Raw genomic sequence first — 20,664 nt, 5'->3', positions numbered from 1 at the left:
AGAAGTGAACAGACCCTGTCGAACAATCAGAGCACAGCACACACCTGAAGATGGGCAGTGCGGCCAACCTGGGCTTGAAACCCTGCAGAGGCAGGCAGGTGAGTCCCTCAGCAAGGCCTGGCAGGTGGGGGGCTTTGGGGGGGGGGCAAGTCGGCCACCTGATGGAGTGCGAGGCTGCCCTGGACTTTTTAGGGCCTCAGACACTGGGATTTGAACAACCTGAGAGCTTTGCACTTGGTTGCATCTACTGTAGCTGCCCCTAAGATTCGCTGCTAAATTTCTTTCCAAAAAGCTTTAATGAAAGCATGTGCTGTGTGTGTCTGAGGGGGGAGGTGAGGCGATGGATGGAAAGCTGTTCTTTATCTCAGCGGAAATCCACAGAAAAGTATTACACTAATTATCCAAAGTACTCTGTTATCAGCCAGCCGTCCTTTAACCTCACACTAGACTCAACCTGGATTTGTCATTCACCTGCTGAGAGCCTTTAGCATCACTTAACTATAATCAAATAAGTAGAGAGAGAGAGAGAGAGAGAGAGAGAGAGAGAGAGAACATGGGGGAGGAGCAGAGAGAGTGGGAGACACAGAATCCAAAGCAGTGTCCAGGCTCCGCACTGTCAGCCAGCACCCAATGTGGGGCTCGAACCCAGAAACTGTAAGATCATGACCTGAGACATTGGACACTTAACCGACTGACACGCATTCCCTAAAATTGTTTTTATCTTCCCGTCTCCAAGTCTCCAATCTCCCATAATATTTTATGATCCTAGCTTGGAATTTTCCTCTGTGCTCCATAGGTCAGTTGGTTCAAATTCTGAGCATTTTGTTGTACATTCCAAGGGATTGTCTTTCATACTTCTGTTTTCCACTCTCCGTTGGGGGCAAAATCAAGCCTTTCTATTAAATTCAGTGCCCCAAATTCTTTTATTCAACAAGAAAGAAATGTTCAAGAGCCTTGGCGACAGCCCGACCCTTCTGCCGTAAGCAGTTATTCCACACATGGGACATTACGTATCACCCTTCCCTGCAAAGAGACCACATAACAGCACCTGACAGCTTGTGTGTGTGCTCTGAGGCAAATGGCAACTTCAGGGAAAAAGAAGTGGGAAATCAAGCTCTTCTGCTGTTTACCTTCAGCATCGTTATCACGTGAAATGATTATTTTTGTTATAATTGACTTTTTGTTTTGTTGTTGTTATGTTAGTAATGCCTAACGGGTGATAGGTGAATGGAGTCCTGAGGATGTATAACTACTAAAGGAGCAGCACCACAAAAAAAGAAAAGAAAAGAAAGAAAAGGAAAGAAAAGAAAAGAAAAGAAAAGAAAAGAAAGGAAAAGAAAAGAAAAAAAGAGAGGAAAGGAAAGGAAAGAAAGGAAAAGAAAAAAGAAAGGAAAGGAAAGGAAAGGAAAAGAAAAAAGAAAAGAAAAGAAAAGGAAAGGAAAGGAAAAGAAAAAAGAAAAGAAAAGGAAAGGAAAGGAAAGGAAAAGAAAAAAAAAGAAAAGAAAAGAAAAGAAAAAAGAAAGGAAAGGAAAGGAAAAGAAAAAAGAAAAGAAAAGAAAAGAAAAGGAAAGGAAAGGAAAAGAAAAGAAAAAAGAAAGGAAAGGAAAGGAAAGGAAAGGAAAGGAAAGGAAAGGAAAGGAAAGGAAAGGAAAGGAAAGGAAGAGAAAGCAATGTTAACACTGTGTCCTCAGTGTGAGGTCTAAAAGACTTCCGAGTGATTTGCTGAGGAATCTTTGCAGGGACGCGGGGGCGCCCCAGTCAGTGTGGACCCCAGTTCCCTACGCAAACATTTCAACACACTGCATGGAATCCTATAAAAAGATGAATCGAGAAGGGGGAGGCAAACCATGTGGGTTAGTCACACTTTCGATTAGTTTTCTGTTTGTATCATTGGTCCTTTAAAAATCACATAAAACTGAAGCTTTGGAACGTTATTTCTGCTCACTGGTGTCAGCGACGCTTTAATCACTTACCGCTCACGAAGCAGAGCAGCCAGATGTTCAGATTGTAATGACATCCCACCCACTTCCAAAACTCCCGGTGCGGCCCTAATTACCCGCTTTCAGCTACTTGTTTCCTTGCTCGTGGCTGAAAACGTTGTAAAGCTGGCACCCAAGTACCACGTGAATAAAACGACGGTCGCCCCTGTGCTTCCGAAGTCGCTGTCCCGAAGAAGCCAGGTGGGAATCCCACGGACGATACTGGACGTGAAATCTTCCCCAAGGTCACCGAAAAGATGCCTTCGGAGAAGTGAGCTGCGATTTCATGAGAAGAAAGCTGTTCGTGTAATTAGGACACCTATCATCAGGCCCCAGTTCAGCCACTTACGCATTCGAAACCCTGAGTCACTCGCTTCTTTCTCTGCAAAGGAGGGAGGACGGTATTTCCCCCACGGCCCTCGCGGACTCGGGAGGCAGAGTCCATCAGTACACGTAGGAGCGCCCAGCACACTAGAAACGCCCACGCTGAACTACAGACTGTATGCAGGGGCTATGAAAGGATCACGGATTTTGAATACTAGGTGGAAAAACATCTTTAAAAGGTGTTCAAGGTCTAAAAGGTAAAGAAGAGGGAAGCATGCACTCCACAAACGGCACAACAAGTAACATCTGCCAGGTCCGGCTACTTGATTGATGGCCCAGTGCAAAATGAAAATGTGAGGTCCCTTGTTCAGAAAGCAGGAAAGAAGGGGAAAAAGCCTTGGCATCTCTTCACTTAACAGGGTGGGTTTTTTTTTTTTAATTTTTTAAGTGCTTTTATTTTATTTTTGAGAGACACAGAGTGTGGGCAGGGGAGGGGCATAGAGAGAGAGGGAGACACAGAATCTGAAGCAGGCTCCAGGCTCCGAGCTGTCAGCACAGAGCCCCACACGGGGCTCAAACTCATGACCCGAGCCGAAGTCGGACGCTTAACCGACTGAGCCACCCAGGAGCCCTCCATGGTGTTTTTTATCTGCTACTTAACATGGTGTGGATGAGGCAGGGAGTAATCACAAGGTGTACAGAGAGTACAAACACAGGTCCAACCCCACCGTCGGTGTGTGTATTCACCCATCCGGTGGGGGATCAGGGTGGCACTGTTACTGAGCAGGGCCAGGGGCACAGCGGTGGAGAGCCCATCCCAGGAAGGCAGAGAGGTTCAAAGTCAACAGAAGTGTCATTCCATTGGTCTTCCCAAGAGAACACAATGCAAAGACAAAACTATTAACAATTTCAAGATGGTGACTGCAGAGCTTTAAACCTCAAGCATGGGGCCCCTTCTGAGCACAGGGCCCTCATGACCCCACTGGTCACATGCCCGTGAATCCTCCCTCCCGTCTCCTATGCGTGGGACCCTAAATATTCTCCAAGAGGCAGCATGAGATAGTCGGCGAGAGAACAGACTCTGAGCAACGTTGCTGGTTTCCATCCCGGCTCTGCCTCTTACCAGCTGTACAATCTTGGGCAAATAGTTCTTTCCCTTTGGGTGTCAGTGTCTCCATTTGTAAAACAAGAGTGATAACATTTATCTCCTAGAGTCATTGTGCAGATTGAACGAATTAATATATGGAAAGTATATGGTTCAGGGCCTGGAACATGTAAACAAACACTATAAAAGTGTTCATTGTTGTTATTTTTCACGTGAATCCACATTGCACATCCACGGATTCCATATTTGGAATCCTTTCCGGGGAAGCATCCTACGGTCAACTTAGTAACCATCTCTGCTCCTCAGCCCCCGGGGCTCATCCTGGGTTCTGGCTGGCAGCATCCTTGGCTATATCTCCACCCTGGCCTTTCAACTCTCAGATTCTATAAACCATAACATGATACAAATGGCCAATGCCAAGAGCAAGAGAGAGGTATTCTGATTTTTTTTATGTTTTTTTTTTAATTTTATTTTTGAGAGACAGAGAGAGAGAGAGGCAGAGAGTGAGCAGGGGAGGGGCAGAGAGAGAGAGAGAGACAGAATCCGAAGCAGGCTCCAGGCTCTGAGCTGTCAGCACAGAGCCCGACGCGGGGCTTGAACTCACAGGCTGTGAGATCATGACCTGAGCTGAAATCAGACTTAACCGACTGAGACACCCAGGCACCCTGAGAGAGAGGTATTCTAAAGAGAACGTATTTTCCCTGAAGAAAGCCTGTGGGCTCTATAAAGGTGTAAAATGGTTAGTAATGGATAGACAGTGAAGCCTATGGGTAGGCTGGTAGGGATAGCTTTAGGGATGGCCATAAAATTGAGTTTATTACACTACTATCTGTATAAAATAATGGCTTAGTAAATGCTATTTATTTATAATTTAAAAGTAGAATTTAAATAACAAAATATAATAAAAATAATTTAAAAATGATATCAAGGGCGCCTGGGTGGCTCAGTCGATTAAGAGTCCAACTTTGGCTCAGGTCATGATCTCACGGTCTGTGAGTTCGAGCCCCGCATCGGGCTCTGTGCTGACAGCTGGGAGCCTGGAGCCTGCTTCGGATTCTGTGTCACCCTTCCCCGCTCATGCTCTGTCTCTCTCTGTCTCAAAAATAAATAAACATTAAAAAAAATTTTTTTAATGATATCAAAGTGAGAGCTATAAAAATGTTTTCAAAAAGATGAATACCTAAAATTTAAAAGAAAAAGAGTGTAAGTGGACTCAGCAGGGTGGGTTAGTAATTTGACATTTACAATTACTCTTTCATGGTATTACAAATTCACAATCTATTTAACTAATTTTGTCAGTAACTTAAACAATGATTTCTTGGCCAGTAATTCAAAAAGTGAACAGTAGATTTTAAGGAATACTTTTTAAACTAAGATAAAACAAATATTCTATGTGTATGTTATACTAGCAAATTTAATGCAAAAAACTTTGAGGCCCAATGAAGTGCTGGAACTTTGATCTTTTTTTTAAGGCAAAAACAAATTAAAGTCAAAGAAATGAGACTAAAGGAAATAATAACGAAAAAGCTGAAATTGCTATCATAAAAGTCAAACATAAAAACATAAAAGATTGATGAAAACCAAAGTTAGTTCTTTAAGAAGACAAGTAATAAGTCCCTGGCAAGCATATCACTGAAAAAAAGACAAAAGGTACAAATAATTAAACATCAGCAATAAGTAAGGGGACATAAGCAAAGGCATTATAAAGGATAACAAATGGATTTCATGAACAAATTTATTCTAATGTATTTGAAAATTTACATAATATGGGCACTTCATACAAAAGGACGATTTACCAAAGCTAAACAGAATGGGAACAGAATATCTGAGTTATTCTAAAAAAAAAAAAAAAAATTGTAATTTAAAATTTTGCACCGAGGAATGTCCTGGCTGAGATGGCTTCACCAGTGAATTGTACCAAACATTTAAAAACGAAATTCGGGGCACCTGGGTGGCTTTGGCTCAGGTCATGATCTGACAGTTCCTGGGTTGGAGCCCTGCGTCGGAGCCTGGAGCCTGCCTTGGATTCTGTGTCTCCCCCTCTCTCTGCCCCTCCCCTACTCACACCCTCTGTCTCTCTCTCTCTCAAAAATAAATAAACATTAAAAAAAGTTTTTAAAGAAATTGTAGAAAACTCCCACAGTATTCTAAGTAATACACACACAAAAGAAGAAGAATCCCCAACCCATTGCGTGTGTTCAAACTTTGACAAGAACGTTCTAACAAAGAAAAATTATAGACTATTCTACTTCTACTTGTGACCAAAGATGAAAAAGTACCAAATAAGATGTTAACAAATTGAATCCAACAGTTAATCAAGAAGATAATACGTCATGATCAAGCCTGTTATTACACAGATACAAGGTTTTTCAACATTTGAAAAAAATCAAAGTAACTTACCACACTAAGAGAATAATGAAGCAAAAATCATGAGCATCTCAATAGTTGCAAACAAAGCATTTGATCCAGTTCAACATCTATTAAAAATAAAAACTCTTACAAGCAGTTTTTAGTAGGTAACTACTCATAAAAAATTTATAAAAATCCTACTTGACAATCAATGTGAAAATGTTAAAAACTTTCTCTTTAGAAGGGGGAGTAAAATTTAGTTGCCTCCTATCACTGCTTTTATTCAACCTTTTATTTTAGGGACTGGCCACGGCAATACATCAACAAATATAAATATCAAAAATGCAAGGATGAGAAAGGAAGAAAAAATGTCATCATTTACAAATGATATGATTTCGAACATAGAAGGTCCAAAAAAGCCTTTAGATAAATGGCAGAATTAATGACTAATTTAGCAAGTTTGCTGGACAGTGATCACTATACAAAATCAGTGTATTTTCATATATTAGTAACAATTAGAACAAGATTTTAAAAGATACTATTTACAATAACACCAAAATACCCATATTTAGGAATAGCCCTAACATAAAATATATGAGCTCTCTATTCAGAAAACTGAAAAATTGTTTTCGAAGAGTACAGAAGACATGAATAAATAAAAGGGTATATTACATCTGTAATTGGGAAAAAGCCTTTCTTTCTTTTAAGAATTTCAATTCCCCCCAATTTGGTCCATAGACTTAACGCAGTCTATAAGAATCCCAGCACATATTTAGTGGAAATTGAGAAGCTAGTTGTGAAACGTATGTGGAAAGATAAGAGGGACAATGAAAGACCAGATAAACTCAAATCAGAGGAACAACATAGGAGAATGTGCTCCTGGTATTTCAGGATGGATTATAAAGCTGTGGTGATTAGACTGGTAGCATTCGAGCAAAGACAGATAAGGAGCAGCACAGCAGAATAGAAAACCCAGAAACAGAGTAACTTGTGCATAGACACTTCATGTGGACACATCAGAATAATAAAGGATGAATGGTATTTTTATTCCATGATACGGACTCAGCTAGATAACCATGTGGGGAAAAGGATGCAAATCTACCTCTACTTTAAATCATAACGCTGAGGCCCCTGGGTGGCTCAGCTGGTTGGGCATCCGACTTCCGCTCAGGTCACGATCTCGCGGTCCGTGAGTTCGAGCCCCCCGTCGGGCTCTGTGCTGACAGCTCAGAGCCTGGAGCCTGTTTCCGATTCTGTCTCCCTCTCTCTCTGCCCCTCCCCAACTTATGTTCTGTCTGTCTGTCTCTCAAATATATATAAACATTTTTAAAGAATTTAAAGAATAAATCATAATGAAAACGCGAACCCAGGGTAGGTTATAAATACAAACATGCAAATTAAAGCAAGGAGGCTTCTATAATACAATTTAGGAGACATCTTCAGCACTTGTAGTAGGAAACAGTTTCTTCAGAAAAAAGCACATAAAGCACTAACCATACAAAGGTAATGGTTGGACTGCATTAAAATTAAGAACACCAGTCATCACAAATACCTTTCTGAGAGCAGGAGATAAGGCTATCGAAGGGAGGAGTTATCTGAAACTTATATAACCCACAACAGTAATATCCAAAATATATTTATAATGACAAATCAATTAAGAAAACACCAGATACCTAAGAGGAAAAAACAAGGGTGAGTTAGAGATGTGAACAGGCCTTTCCAAATGCCAATAAACCTATGAAAAGATGCTCGACCTCATTAGTCATCAGGGAAAGGAGAATAATAAAAACCTCTATGATATACTTTCCACACACTCATCAGAAGAGCGAATGTCGAAATGTCTGACAATGTCAAAGGTTAGCAAAGATCTAGGGCAAAGGGAACTCGAATTCCCTGTTGTTGGGAGCATAAGTCAGTATACCACCCTTGGAAATGTGTGGCACCATCTTGAAGATTCGAGCACAAACATAATCTATGTCAGATTTATGTCACCTAGGTGTATGCCTTAGAAAAATTTGTGTACCTATACACTAAGAGACATGAGTAGAAACATTCGTGGCTTCGTAATTCACAATAGCTAACATCAGTATATCATCGGCGTAATGTACATATAAATGCTCATATATTGATATATATGAGTTATAAAAATGAACAAACTCTTGGTACACGACACAACATGGATGAATCTCATAAATATGATATTATGTGACAAAAACTAGACCCAAATGAGTACCTATTATATGATTCCAATTAGGTCAAGTGCAAAGCCAGGCAAAACTATAATGTTAGCAATCCAGGGCAGTGTTAATGTTTTAGAAAGAAAGGAAACTATGTTAGGTTTTGGGGCACCAAAGATGTACAGGGTATGGTCCAATTCCTCAAGAGTTTCACATTGAGATTATGTACATAAAAATGCGTTATGAGCTGAAAACGCATGAACCATTAAAATGTTATTATTTTGAATAATAATATCCAGATAAGCTGATACCTGAAGTTAAACAAGCTGATCTCTAACGTGTTTTTTTTTTTCTGACATTTTGTTAATTAGACAACAAATAACTTCTCATTAGCTGAAACTCCTCAGGCAGGCCAAGGGCTATGTTTCCATTGAGTCTAAGGCAGATGGAATGAAATGAATTCTCACTGAATCTCATCTCTCCTCAGCCAATATGAACGCAGTCCAAAGGATTCTCATCAGCAGGAGAGGATTATAGGGTAACTCAGATAATATGACCTAGATGTGCTTATCTACCCATTGTTCCCTCTCTTTGGGGAAGAATTCAAGCAGAGCACAGCCATAACTTTTTTTCTGAAACCAAGAAAACCATGATTTGTCTTTAAAAGACAAGTAATAAAAATAACAACAGCAGCAGGAGCAAAGACTACAATGATAATGTCCTTACAATAAGCTTCCCAGCTTGTGTTCCGTTAGTAACATAGTTGTATAAAACTATCATTGCACTAATAGGTAACTGCGTTTACCTATCACAAATGAGAAAAGCCGATTTCTAAGCTGGAAATTTGAAACATTACTACTTTTGCAAATATTCTACTTGTAGCACAAAAGAACTGAGAGATTACCAACAAACGTAAAATGCTTTTAGGTCATGTCTTATTCTCCTTGGAAGTTATCTTGTTATGTTTTTAAATGTTTCTTTCTTTCTTTTGAAGGAGAGAGCGAGCTGGAGAGGGGCAAAGACAGAGGGAGAGAAGAATCCCGAGCAGGGTCCATGCAGTCATCGCCGAGCCCAATGCGGGGCTCCATCTGGCAAATGGTGAGATCATGATGGGAGCCGAGATCAAGAGTTGAACACTTAACCCACTGAGCCCCCAGGCATCCCTTACTATATTTTACAGGGCACTTCATCTCTATTTAAAAAAAATTTTTTTTTAACGTTTATTTATTTTTGAGACAGAGAGAGACAGAGTATGAACGGAGGAGGGTCCGAGAGAGAGGGAGACACAGAATCCAAAGCAGGCTCCAGGCTCCCAGCTGTCAGCACAGAGCCCGACACAGGCTCGAACTCAAGGACAGCAAGATCATGACCTGAGCCGAAGTCGGACGCTTAAATGACTGAGCCACCCAGGCGCCCCATACATCTCTGTTTTTAACAGAGTATTTGCAGCCTATCTTGTTTCCACATCCACATAGAAGGGTTATTTACAAGGATATTGCTTAATATATAAGTATTTAGAAATTTCCTAAGAATCTTATCATTATTCCAGCTTATATCTAATGTGGCCAGAGAACACAAATTCCAATTCCATGGTATTTGTTGAAACTTGCTTTATGGCCCTTTCCTGATAAGTGTTCCACACGTACTTGGAAATATAGCATATTTAGGAATCTGAGGTACAATATTCTACATGTGTCATTTAGGTCAAGGTTGTCAGTTGCATTGGTTTGAATCCTCTGTATTCTTACTAATTAAAATTTTTTTTAAAACATTTATTTATTTTTGACAGACAGAGTATGAGCAGGGGAGGGGTAGAGAGAGAGAAGGAGGTACAGAATGTGAAGCAGGCTTCTGGCTCTGAGATGTCAGCACAGAGTCTGATGCAGGGCTCGAACCCACGAACCACAAGATCATGACCTGAGCCGAAGTTGGAGGCTTAACCAACTGAGCCATCCAGGCACCCCAATTCTTACCAATTTTTATCTGCTTGTTTCAGATTTGTAACTGAGAAAGATATGTTCAAACTTTCTATTATGATTGTAGATTTTATTTTCCCTTTTAGTTCTTTTAGATTTTTCTTTATTTTGATTTAGACTATGCTCTACAAAGCCTAACTTAGAAATCTTTCTAATAGATTTGCCTTTTTATCATTATGAAATACCCTGTGGTTCTCTAATAATATTGATTTTATTAAAGCCGATTTTGCATGTTATTAATATGGTGATGACAACTTTATGTTGGATAGCATTTCTTTTTTTTTTTTTTTTTAGTTTATTTATTTATTTTGAGAGAGAGAGAAAAAGCACGAGCCAGAGAGGTAGAGAGAGAGAATCCCAAGCAGAGTCTGCTCTGTCAGTGCAGGGCTGGCTGAGGGGCTTGAACTCACAAACCATGAGATCATGACCTGAGCTGAAACCAAGAGTCAGACACTTAACTGAGTGAGTCACCCAGACTCAACACCATATGCTGTTGGATAGCATTTCGATGATTTACCTAGACTCTTACTTTCCACTATGCTGTGTTCTCACAAGCAGCCGATAGTTGAGATTTGTGTTTTTATCCAACCTGATGATATTTCAATGAGTATTAATCCATTTAAACTTCATTTACTTTTATTACCAACATATTTGGAATTCTTTTACCATTTTATTTCCATTTGTGTCATCAATTCTTTAGTTTTTCCTTTTTCTCTCCTTTGTCACCTTGAGTTAATCAAGTAATTATTTTCCTTTTTTTCCTCTTTATTAGTGTACACACACACACACACACACACACACACACATTTTTTGTAACTAGTACTTTTACTACCACCCAGACAATGTGAGGACAAGCGTTCGATTCTATTTACCTCTCTTACGATTTTTTTTTTTGCTATTATTAACATGTACTTTAAATATTTCTAAGCCTCACAATATCTTATCACTGTTATATGTAGTCAATATTCATTTAGATTTATGATATGTTTATATTTTTATGAGCCTTTATTTTTTCCTTTTCTTCTTCCTGAATGAAGAATTTATTTTAGTATTTCTCTTACTGAAGGCTGAATAGTAATGAATTCTCTGATTTTCTAAATTTGTCTAAAGTGTCTTTCTGTTACCTGTATTTTTTTTAATGCTTATTTCTTTTCAAGAGAGAGAGAGAGAGAGAGAGAGAGAGAGCAAGGGAGGAGCAGACAGAGGGATACAGAGGAACCGAAGCTCTACTGTCAACAGCAGACAGCCTGTGCGGGGCTCGAACTCACAAACCACGAGATCATGACCTGAGCCAAAATCAGACACTTAACCATCTGAACCACCCAGGCACCCCTACCCCTATTTTTTAAAGGTCTTTTGACTCGGTGTAGAATTTACTTGCTTTTTTTTTTTTCAGCTGTAAGTGACAGTTGCTTTTTTCCAGCTTTCTAACGATATGTTTGCATTGTATTCCATCTTCTTTTACTTCTGGTGGAAAAATCAGCTCTTGATCTTATTGTTATTCCTTTGCAGGTGATGAATCTTTCCTCTGCCTGCTTGTAATATTTTCTCTTTTTCTTTGATCTGTCGCAGTTTTACCATGATGTGTCTATGTGGATTTCTTTGATGTATCTTGTTTGGGCTTCCTGAAATTTGTTGACTTAGGCATTTGAATCTGTCACATTTTGGAATTCTTGCCTGGTATATCTTCAAACATTATACCTGTCCTTCTCTTCTCTCAATCATACCCATTTCAGATCTTGTACCTATGTCACGTACGTCTCTGACATTCTGTATTTTTCATTGTCTTCCTATACGTTCTTTTATTTGGGTGTTTTCTTCTGACCTAACTTCTACTTCACCAAATATCTCTTCTGCTGAGTTAAAGTTGCTCTTAAACTCATCTGTTAAGTTCTTAAGTTTTGCTAATGTGCTTTGCAATCTAGAATTACCATTTGACTTTTTGTATAGCTCCTTATTCTCTATAAATTCTCCATCCTCTCACTTATTATTTGAATGTATTTGTCAGAGCTATTATCAAGCCAAGGTTCTAAAACTCCACCATCTAGATCACTTATAGATCTGTTCCTGGGTTTTTCCTCTTCATGGCTCATCATTTGGACATCTGCTGACATGAATTGTAATTTCTGTTTGAATGCTAGACATTATCTATGAAAAATTTTGGGTATCCTGGATGATGTTATCTTTCTACAGAAAGAATGTAACCATCTTCTGTGTGGCAATTAGAAGAGAAAGGGCATGAATTGACCCGTGAGTTGAGATGATTCAAGATAGATTCTTTTCTTTGTCCGGTTTGGTCCATTTTGGTTTTCCTTTATTCTCAGAGTATATCTTTTCAAGGTTATCTAATGAAAGCCTGGAGTGATGATTAGGGACCCCTTTCCTGGCAAGACATAAACTCAGACTTTTAAGTTGTTAGCTCCATAAGACCACTAAAAGGTCTACTTGTGCTGTGTCTCTTCACACTTGATCTTAGCCAAAAGGCTGAGAAGCGATGTGCTGTGTCTCTTAATGACTGCTTTCCCCTTCTTCACTTCTGCCCTGCCCAAACAGGGCAGCAACTAATCGGGAAATAAACCAAATTCACTGTGATTCAATTTTGTTCAGGATCTAAATTCTTTAAATCTTTGCTGACTTTATAACTCTGAACTCCCATTATTTTCTTCTAAGATCTCTGAGACTGCAAGAATCTGAGCCACTGTGATCTGCAATGCTTAGGAATCACTAATTGTCTTAAAGGAAAAAGCAGAGTAAAGTATCATCTCAATGCATTTCCTCAATTTGATCCTATAAGGTATGACTTCCTTGATTGCCCTCTGATGCCTTCCAACAGCTATGGGTTTTTTCTCTTTTAATTTATATTTTATTCAGCTTTCATTGTTTTCCTTGGTGATAGGATGGATAGGGCTGTTTGACAGGTTTATAGATAATAAGCTACTCTATCAAAGCTGACAGTAGAAGTCCTAGTCATTCTCTTATAAAACATATAACACAAAAAGTGACCTTCAGAAGTAAGTGATATGGAAATGATAACTAGTAGCCAGCTTATTTTTTTGTTGGATAAAAACTTCTCAACTATAGCAACTCATAGCAGAAATTGAGTGGAGAGAAGAAAAACTTTATATACTTGTGTGTATATTACACAGGTGAGCAATGGTTCTTATAAATCTTTAATTTTAATCGAATTCCTAATGTATTCTTGAATCAGATTAAAGGCCGTAATATGTAAGCTACATCAAAGACACTGCTTTGTATAATGTCACTTTATACTCATGTTTTTCTTTCCCTCAAAGATACACTGAGCTGTCCTTTGCATTTAAGCTTTGTAGGCCTAGGGAATGGAAGTTTTCAATGAACTCAACATGTTTCCTAAAGCAATAGTTTTATTTTGTGTTTAGAATGGGTAAAGCTAAATTAGTTGGATAAGATATACTCTTTTTTTTATACTTTATAGAAATGCAATTCCAGGATTCACTGATAATTTAAAAATTGTTTTTTAATGTTTATTTATTTTTGAAGGAAAGAGAGACAGAGCATGAGCAGGGGAGGGGCAGAGAGAGAGAGAGAGAGAGAAACATAGAATCCAAAGCAGGCTCCAGGCTCTGAGCTGTCAGCTCAGAGCCCGACGTGGGGCTCGAACTCACAAACTGCAAGATCATGGCCTGAGCTGAAGTCGGTCACTTTACTGACTGAGCCACCCAGGCGCCCCTACACTGATTATTTTGGAGAAGATAATAAATGGAATGTGACATCTTTTCCCACAGCCTTGACCTTCTCAACTGGGATGAAAATAATTTCTCATGAACTAGGTTTTAGGACATCACACCATAGCTCTTAGATCGTCTGTGGTCAAAGTCCTTCCCTTGATCCCTCCTCTCAAATGTCCCTCATTGATCAACAAGACAGACAATTTTCTCACTCAGCCACCCACAAGATTCTCCTCTGGATGTTCTCTCAGTTTTTTGGTTCTCTTTGTGGCAGTCTAAACGAGAGAGTGAACAATGCAAATCCCAACATTTCAGAGAAATGGAACTGACATGGGAGTAGATAAGCTTTTCTTATAAGAGCCAAAGCCAAAATACGCTGATTTGATTGAAAAATAAGAAAGACAAAAACAAAAGAGCTCCCCAGAGTGAATAAATAGGTCTGAAGTAATGACAACGCTATTTACTCATTAAACCCTCAGAGTGGAATAATGGTACTGTAGATGCTTTGCAGCTGGTATAGGGAGCCGTGCGCTAAGTAGAAATAGACAAGCTTCCTGTAAGAGACGACTCATTACAAATTCAAACTATTAGAATATTGCCACCACGAGAAGCAACTGCTGCCGGAAAGGTTGAAAAACAAGCGATTTCATGCAGCGAAGAGTCACCGGCCTGGCCAAAAATGTGAAATCTGCCAACCATAACGAATATGATGCGATTTACACAACTGGGTTTTCCTTGTAGGTAATCCCTGAACCATATAATAAGAAACATGAGGGAAAAATTATTCCCTTTTCTATGAAAGAAGGTGGAAGAAAATTAACCCTAGTTTCAGAGAGACTTTTGCAGTCCACACAGGGGATGATTGATACAAACTCAAATGCCCAGTCCCTGGCATCACCCCCACCTACTGAATCAAATTTCTGGGGGAGAGCCAACCATCTGAGGTTCAACCAATACTACATATTTTTATTCATGCTATCTTTTGAGGAGGACTGATTTAAAGTAACTCAATTTAGTCTTTAGTCCAACTGCTTTGGTAAGTTCATTTTTTCTAGGAAAACTAATTTAGGAAATAAATTCAAAAAGTCTACATGACAATTGGTTATATACTGACTGTGGAATGGAGGGCTTAAATGTTTTCATTCAGATGCTTGTCTTTAAGTAGTCACAGAATAGCAATGGGGTGTTGGGGAATGAAGGCACATGATAGAAGAGAAAGTGAAGGCAGCCATTTCCACCGAGGCTTGGGAGAAAGGAGTCTGTAACTACTTCCTGTTCACAGTTTTGTCCAGAATGAATTCTGCTGCCTTGCCCTGCTATAGAGAACCGAAGGATGGCCTGAGGTTATAGCAGGTTCTATGTACACGTGTTTCATTTCTTTTTAACTGAATAAATAATCTTACATATCTCTTTAAAAAATGCTGACATACAGTTAGGCACTTTCAGATTCCATTTTAAGTAGCATAAGAGTGAATCCTAAAGAGCAAAGAGATTCCTTCACTTACTTAGTTTATCTTCCACGTGCTTGTGTTGCGGAATACGAAGTTAGGGAGAAGATGTTAACAGAGATAAGTTCAAGGTCCTCAAGGTCCTCAAGGAACTTCCTGTTTAGGAGAAATCAAAAGACAAGCAGTTAGTTACTGAAGTATTAAGAGTATCCCATTAGAGCTCAGTCAGTGAAGCGCCCCACTCTTGATTTCAGCTCAGGTTATGATCTCAAGTTTCGTGAAATCGATCCTCGTGTAGGGCTCGGCACTGACAGTGCAGAGCCTGCTTGGGATTCTCTCTCTCTCTCTCTCTCTGTCTCTCTCTCTCTCTCTTTCTCTGCCCCTCCCCCACTCATGTTCTGTCTGTCTCTCTCTCCTTGTCAAAATAAATAAACATTTTTAAAAAATAAAAATAAATAGAGAACAAAACTGAGGCTGTAAAAGAAGTACTTAACCTAGTGTAAAGGATCAGACAGGGAAGAATTTTCTGAGGAAGTGTAACTAAGCTGAAACAATAACTGGAAGTGAGAATTAATTCATGGAAAGCTTTGGGCAGCCAAGAGAAACCATTGCTAATGGCAATAACCATTCATTCATTCATATCAGGCATTGAATCCTTCAGTGAATTAAACATATGTCATGGGCAAAGTGCTGCGCTACATCCCGGAGCTATCGCTGTGAAAGTGTCCAAATGGCAACTGTTTTTGCTCAGCGGAAGACACAGACAGGGGACTACCTTGTAAGTGCTGTGGTTAATGGAAAGGCTCTCTGCACCAACCAATATGGTAGCCACTAGATACATGGGGCCATTGAGCTGCAGTTGTGCTTCATGTAACTGAAGGCATGAAGTTTTAATTTTATTTAATTTTAATTGAAATAGCTGCATGTGGTAGTAGCTACCACATTATAGAGGGGTAGGAACAGCAGGAAAACATCCCTGATCTGAATCCCCATAGGGATCCAGGGCTAGGAACCAGTAGCCTCTTAACAGTGAGCTCAGAAGAACAATGAGGGTCTAAAAGCATCAGCAGTGGGGTGAGGACATACTGCATGGTTAAGAACAATGGGGTAAGTCCAACTTCTCGCCAGGGTAAGGCTTTAACAACGGCTAAATACCATGATTTGAGAGTCTGAGAATATCCCTCTTACTGTTTGAAAAATCAGTGCCCTAAATTTAGAGAAAAAAGGAAAGATAATGTTTTTAGATATAGAAAGAAAACTAAATCTATCGTTTCAATAGGAATCTGACCCAAAGGCAAAGGGAAACAAGTTGGGGAAATGTTTAGCCAAGTGGACACATGACCAAAATGCATTATCGATATTCCAAAGAGTAGCTTCCTTTTCCAGAAGGTTCCTTTCTCTCTTCCCATCCTAATACAGGGGAAAGCAACAGAACTAGGGATTTCAGTGGTCTCCAGAATTGTGCTATTAAATCTAAGTTCAATCCCCCAAGTATGTTTCCTTATATGTCAGTGTTAAAGCATCATTTTAAAAGCACCATCAACCTGAATGACAACTTTTCTCAAATACTTGGCCTGCTCACGACACACAAATAGGAATTCAGTACCGCTAGGAATGAAATCATCTGCTAGCCTATGGCAAGATTTTGATCTACTAGTCCAGCCATGTTTGACAGCAACAGGATTACCTTTCAGGGGTGATGTGGCTCGCAAATACTATCCAATCATGGTATTTTAAATTTCTGTTAAAGTCATCACATAGAAGGCTATAATGACACTCACTTAGACAGGAGGTGACAAATTTATATTTGAAGGAAGTCCACGTGGAAATTAGGTTTCCACAGAAGTTTTATGATACAGACTAGATCTCCAGTCAAAAAAAGGGGCAACATAGGCTTGAATGGGCCAAAATATTGTATGTAAAGGAACAGTACTAATGCTTTTCTTCCACAAATGAAAAACCAATGCCTGAAATGAAGGATAGTGTTATGCAAAGACCCTGAGAAAAAATCAAGAAGTAGGCATTGAGCAGGGTCGGTCCAGCACCTACACTTTGCAGGGGACATGGAATCTGGCAGCTTTGGGTCCTGAGGTCACCAAAGAGGTGAGCTCTATATTTAAGTTACAAAACATCTCTCTAAAATAAGGGGACAAGAGGCAGAGGAAGGAAGAGAGAGAAGAAAAGGAGAAGGAGGGAGACAGACAGCGGTGGTGAAGGGGGAATCATCAATTCAAAAATACTTTCCCGAGCGCTTGTACACATGAAGGTGTCTTCCGAATATCTAAAAGCTGAAAAGTGTGATAGTGGGGCCAGAGTCATTCATCAGATGGTTCCATGACTTGAATTTTTAATACTCATTGATTATTTCTTAAGTAACTGACACCAGAAAAAAAAGGTCTTTTGGATGTCACACAAATATGTAGCTCAGTGATTAGAGACATTCCCACCCCCGTTGGCTATATATGAATTAGTACTCTAGTCATGTTTTCATGTCTTATGGATTTGGTTAGTAATAAAGCGGCACGACCTGTGTGGATTAAAAAAAAAAAAAAAAAAGGATCCAGTTTCCGGATTCGGAAAGCTGAGGCCCAGGCCGTAAGTGGTGGCGGGCACTCAGGTTGCCCATCTGTGGGCACCTCCACCTGCGAGGACTGACAAGGGCACCTGCCAGTGTCCGTCTCAGCTCTCAGTCTTTCTCCTGGGAGCAGTATCCTTCGACTGGTTCTCGTCTTTTAAAATTTCACGCATTCCAGTTACAAATGGAGCACCTGCTCGTTGTAAGAATTCAAAAGGCAGAGATATTTTGAAAGAGAATTTAATAGTTCCTATCATTGTCACCAACACTTCTTCCCTAATGGCACTTCGCTACCCTTCCTTTGCTTCTACACCTTCCTGCCAACACAAAATGAGATCCGTCAATCCATATTATGTCGTTGCTTGCTTTTTGAGGTAAGTATATATATTGGGGCTATCCTTCCCCCAATTGGGGCTATCCTTCCCCTTCATAAGTGTTTATAAATCTACTTATAACTTTTTAGTGCTCTCTGGATAGTGTTTAGTATGAGTTTGTATTAACTACTCCAGAGAGTAGTTGATGAATATTGAAATCGGTTTTATACTTTTGCTACTCCAAATGTGTTGGGATAATATTTTTGAGATATTTGTGCTTCATTTCCCTTTTCCCTCCCACCCCAGTATAAACAGGGACCCCTACATTCACTGCCCCAGCAAAGATGCAGAAGATATGATGCAGAATAACCCAGAAGACGCTGTTGTGGACTGTGTCCCCCTAAAATTCATACGTGGAAGCCTTAACCCCCAGTCTGACTACATTTGGAGATGGGGCCTCGCAGGGAAGTTATTAAAGTTAAATGAGGGCATAAGGGTTTGGGCTCTGATTCAAAAGGATTAGCATCTTTAGAAGAAGAGATGCCAGAATGTTTGCTAGCTCTCTCCCCACCTGCACACACCAAGGAAAGGCCATGTCAGGACACGGAGCAGGCTGCCATCCACAAGCCAGGAAAAGTTCTTATCAGAAACAAACCCACCATACGGGACCTTGATCTGGGACTTCCAGCCTCCAGAACTCTAATTCCATTTCTGACATTTAAGCCACCCAGTCTATGGTATTTTGTTATGGCCGCCTGACCAGACGAAGACTTGCCCCAATTCTCTAAGCCCTGGCAAGGAAAATAATACATTGTTTTAAATAAAATCTCTTGGCCAGAAGCAGAAAGTGAGGTTTCTATCACAAGAAGGCACAAATTGGGGTGCCTGAGGGGCTCAGTTGGTTTAGCTTCGGACTTCGGCTCAGGTCATGATCTCGCGGTTCGTGGGTTCGAGCCCCTTGTCGGGCTCTGTGCTGACAGCTCAGAGCCTGGGGCCTGCTTCGGATTCTGAGTCTCCTTCTCTCTCTGCCCCTCCCCGACTCGTGCTCTGTCTCTCTGTCTTTCACTCTCAAAAATAAATAAAGAACATTGAAGGAAATCAATTTTCTGAGTGAGTTACTGAGGAGTTTCATTTCTCTTGTGATTTGTGACATAATCTTTAACAAATAGGAAGTTTTCATATATATTTGTATCTCTTATTTATTAAAAAAAATTTTAATGTTTATTTATTTCTGAGGGAGAGAGAGAGCATAAGCAGGGGAGGGGCAGAGACAGAGGGAGACACAGAGGCGAAGCAGGCTCCAGGCTCCGAGCTGTCAGCACAGATCCCGACCTGGGGCTCGAACTCACGAACTGGGAGATCATGACCTGAACCGAAGTCAGGGGCTTAACCGACGGAGCCACCCAGCCGCCCCCTATCTCTTTCTGGAGTGATCTATTCATTTATTGTTGCATCAGTGCCATGTAGTTTTTTAACTTCCTCCGCACTATTATTTCGTCTCTTTTAAAACTGAAATATAATTGACATTACATAAAATTCACCCTTTTAAAATGTACAGTTCAGTGGTGGTCAGGGGGTTCACAATCACCACTACTTTCTAATGCCAGAATGCATTCATCACCCCCAAAAGAAACCCTACCCCAGTTCTGACTCCACAATCCTCCTTCTCTTACCCCCTAGCAACCAATATTCTACTTAATGTTTCTAGGGATTTGCCTGTTATGCACATCTCATATAAATGAAATTACACAAATTCTGGCTTCTTTCACTTACCAAAACGTTTTCAAGGTCCGTCCATGTGGGTAGTACGTATCTGTGCGTCACTCCTTTTTATGGCTAAATAATCTGCGCTCTGGATATCCCACATTTTAGTTATCCGTTCGCCACTTGGTGGGAACTTGGGTTGTTTCTACTTTTTGGCTATTATGAAAAACGTTGCTATAAACAAACATTCATGTACAAGTTTCTGGCTGAACGTATGTTTCCAATAATCTTGGATAAATGCCTGGGAATGGAATTTCTGGGTCATATGATAAGTTTATGTTTAACTTTGAGGCCCCGCAAAACCATTTTTCCAACCAGCCACGGTTTTCATTTCTACCAGTAATTTCGGAGAGTCCCAATCTCTCCATCTTTCTCTCCAACGCTTGTTATTGTCCACCCTTTTTTATTATATTCATCCCAATGTCTGTAAAGTGATATTTCATTGTGGTTTTGATTTGCATTTTTCTTTGCCCATTTTTTACATTGAGCTGTTTCCCATTTTGTCGTTGAGCTGTAAGAGTTCCTTATATATCCTGGATACCAAGCCCTTATCAGTTATATGATTTGCAAATATTTTCTCCCATTTTGCGATTGCACTTTCACTTTCTTGATAGCATCCTTTAAAACCGAATTTTTCAAAAAATTTTGATGAACTGTGTTTTATCTATCTCCCTCAGTTCCTCGTGCTTTAAATGTCACCTTTAAGAAACCCTTGCCTAATCCAAGATCATGAAGATTTACACTTAAGTTTTTTTCTAAGCGTTTCTAGTTTTAACTCTTACATTTAGGTCTTTCATCCATTTTGAGTTAATTGGTATGAGGTAGGGGTGATTTGGGGGGTACGTATATGTCCAGTTGTCTCAGAACCATTTGTTTGAAAAGATTATTCCTTCCCCCAATAAAGTATCTTAGAACTCTCGATGAAAATCAAGTGTAAAAAATGAGC

General features: G+C 39.9%; 1 long non-coding RNA gene across 1 annotated transcript in view; it reads right to left on the bottom strand.

Annotated features, from left to right (window-relative positions):
• LOC111558563 overlaps positions 1-15,306 on the bottom strand; it is a 193,075-nt gene extending 177,769 nt beyond the window's left edge. The window contains exon 1 of the long non-coding RNA XR_002739579.2: positions 15,123-15,306. This is a non-coding gene — a long non-coding RNA (uncharacterized LOC111558563). The remainder of the gene's footprint in view (positions 1-15,122) is intronic.
• Positions 15,307-20,664: the final 5,358 nt, after the last annotated feature.

The sequence above is a fragment of the Felis catus genome, chromosome F2 (genome assembly GCF_018350175.1).
Source record: "Felis catus isolate Fca126 chromosome F2, F.catus_Fca126_mat1.0, whole genome shotgun sequence".
Classification (NCBI taxonomy): Eukaryota; Metazoa; Chordata; class Mammalia; order Carnivora; family Felidae; genus Felis; species Felis catus.
The sequence above is the reverse complement of the archived record's forward strand: the minus strand, read 5'-3'. Positions and strand labels throughout refer to the sequence as shown.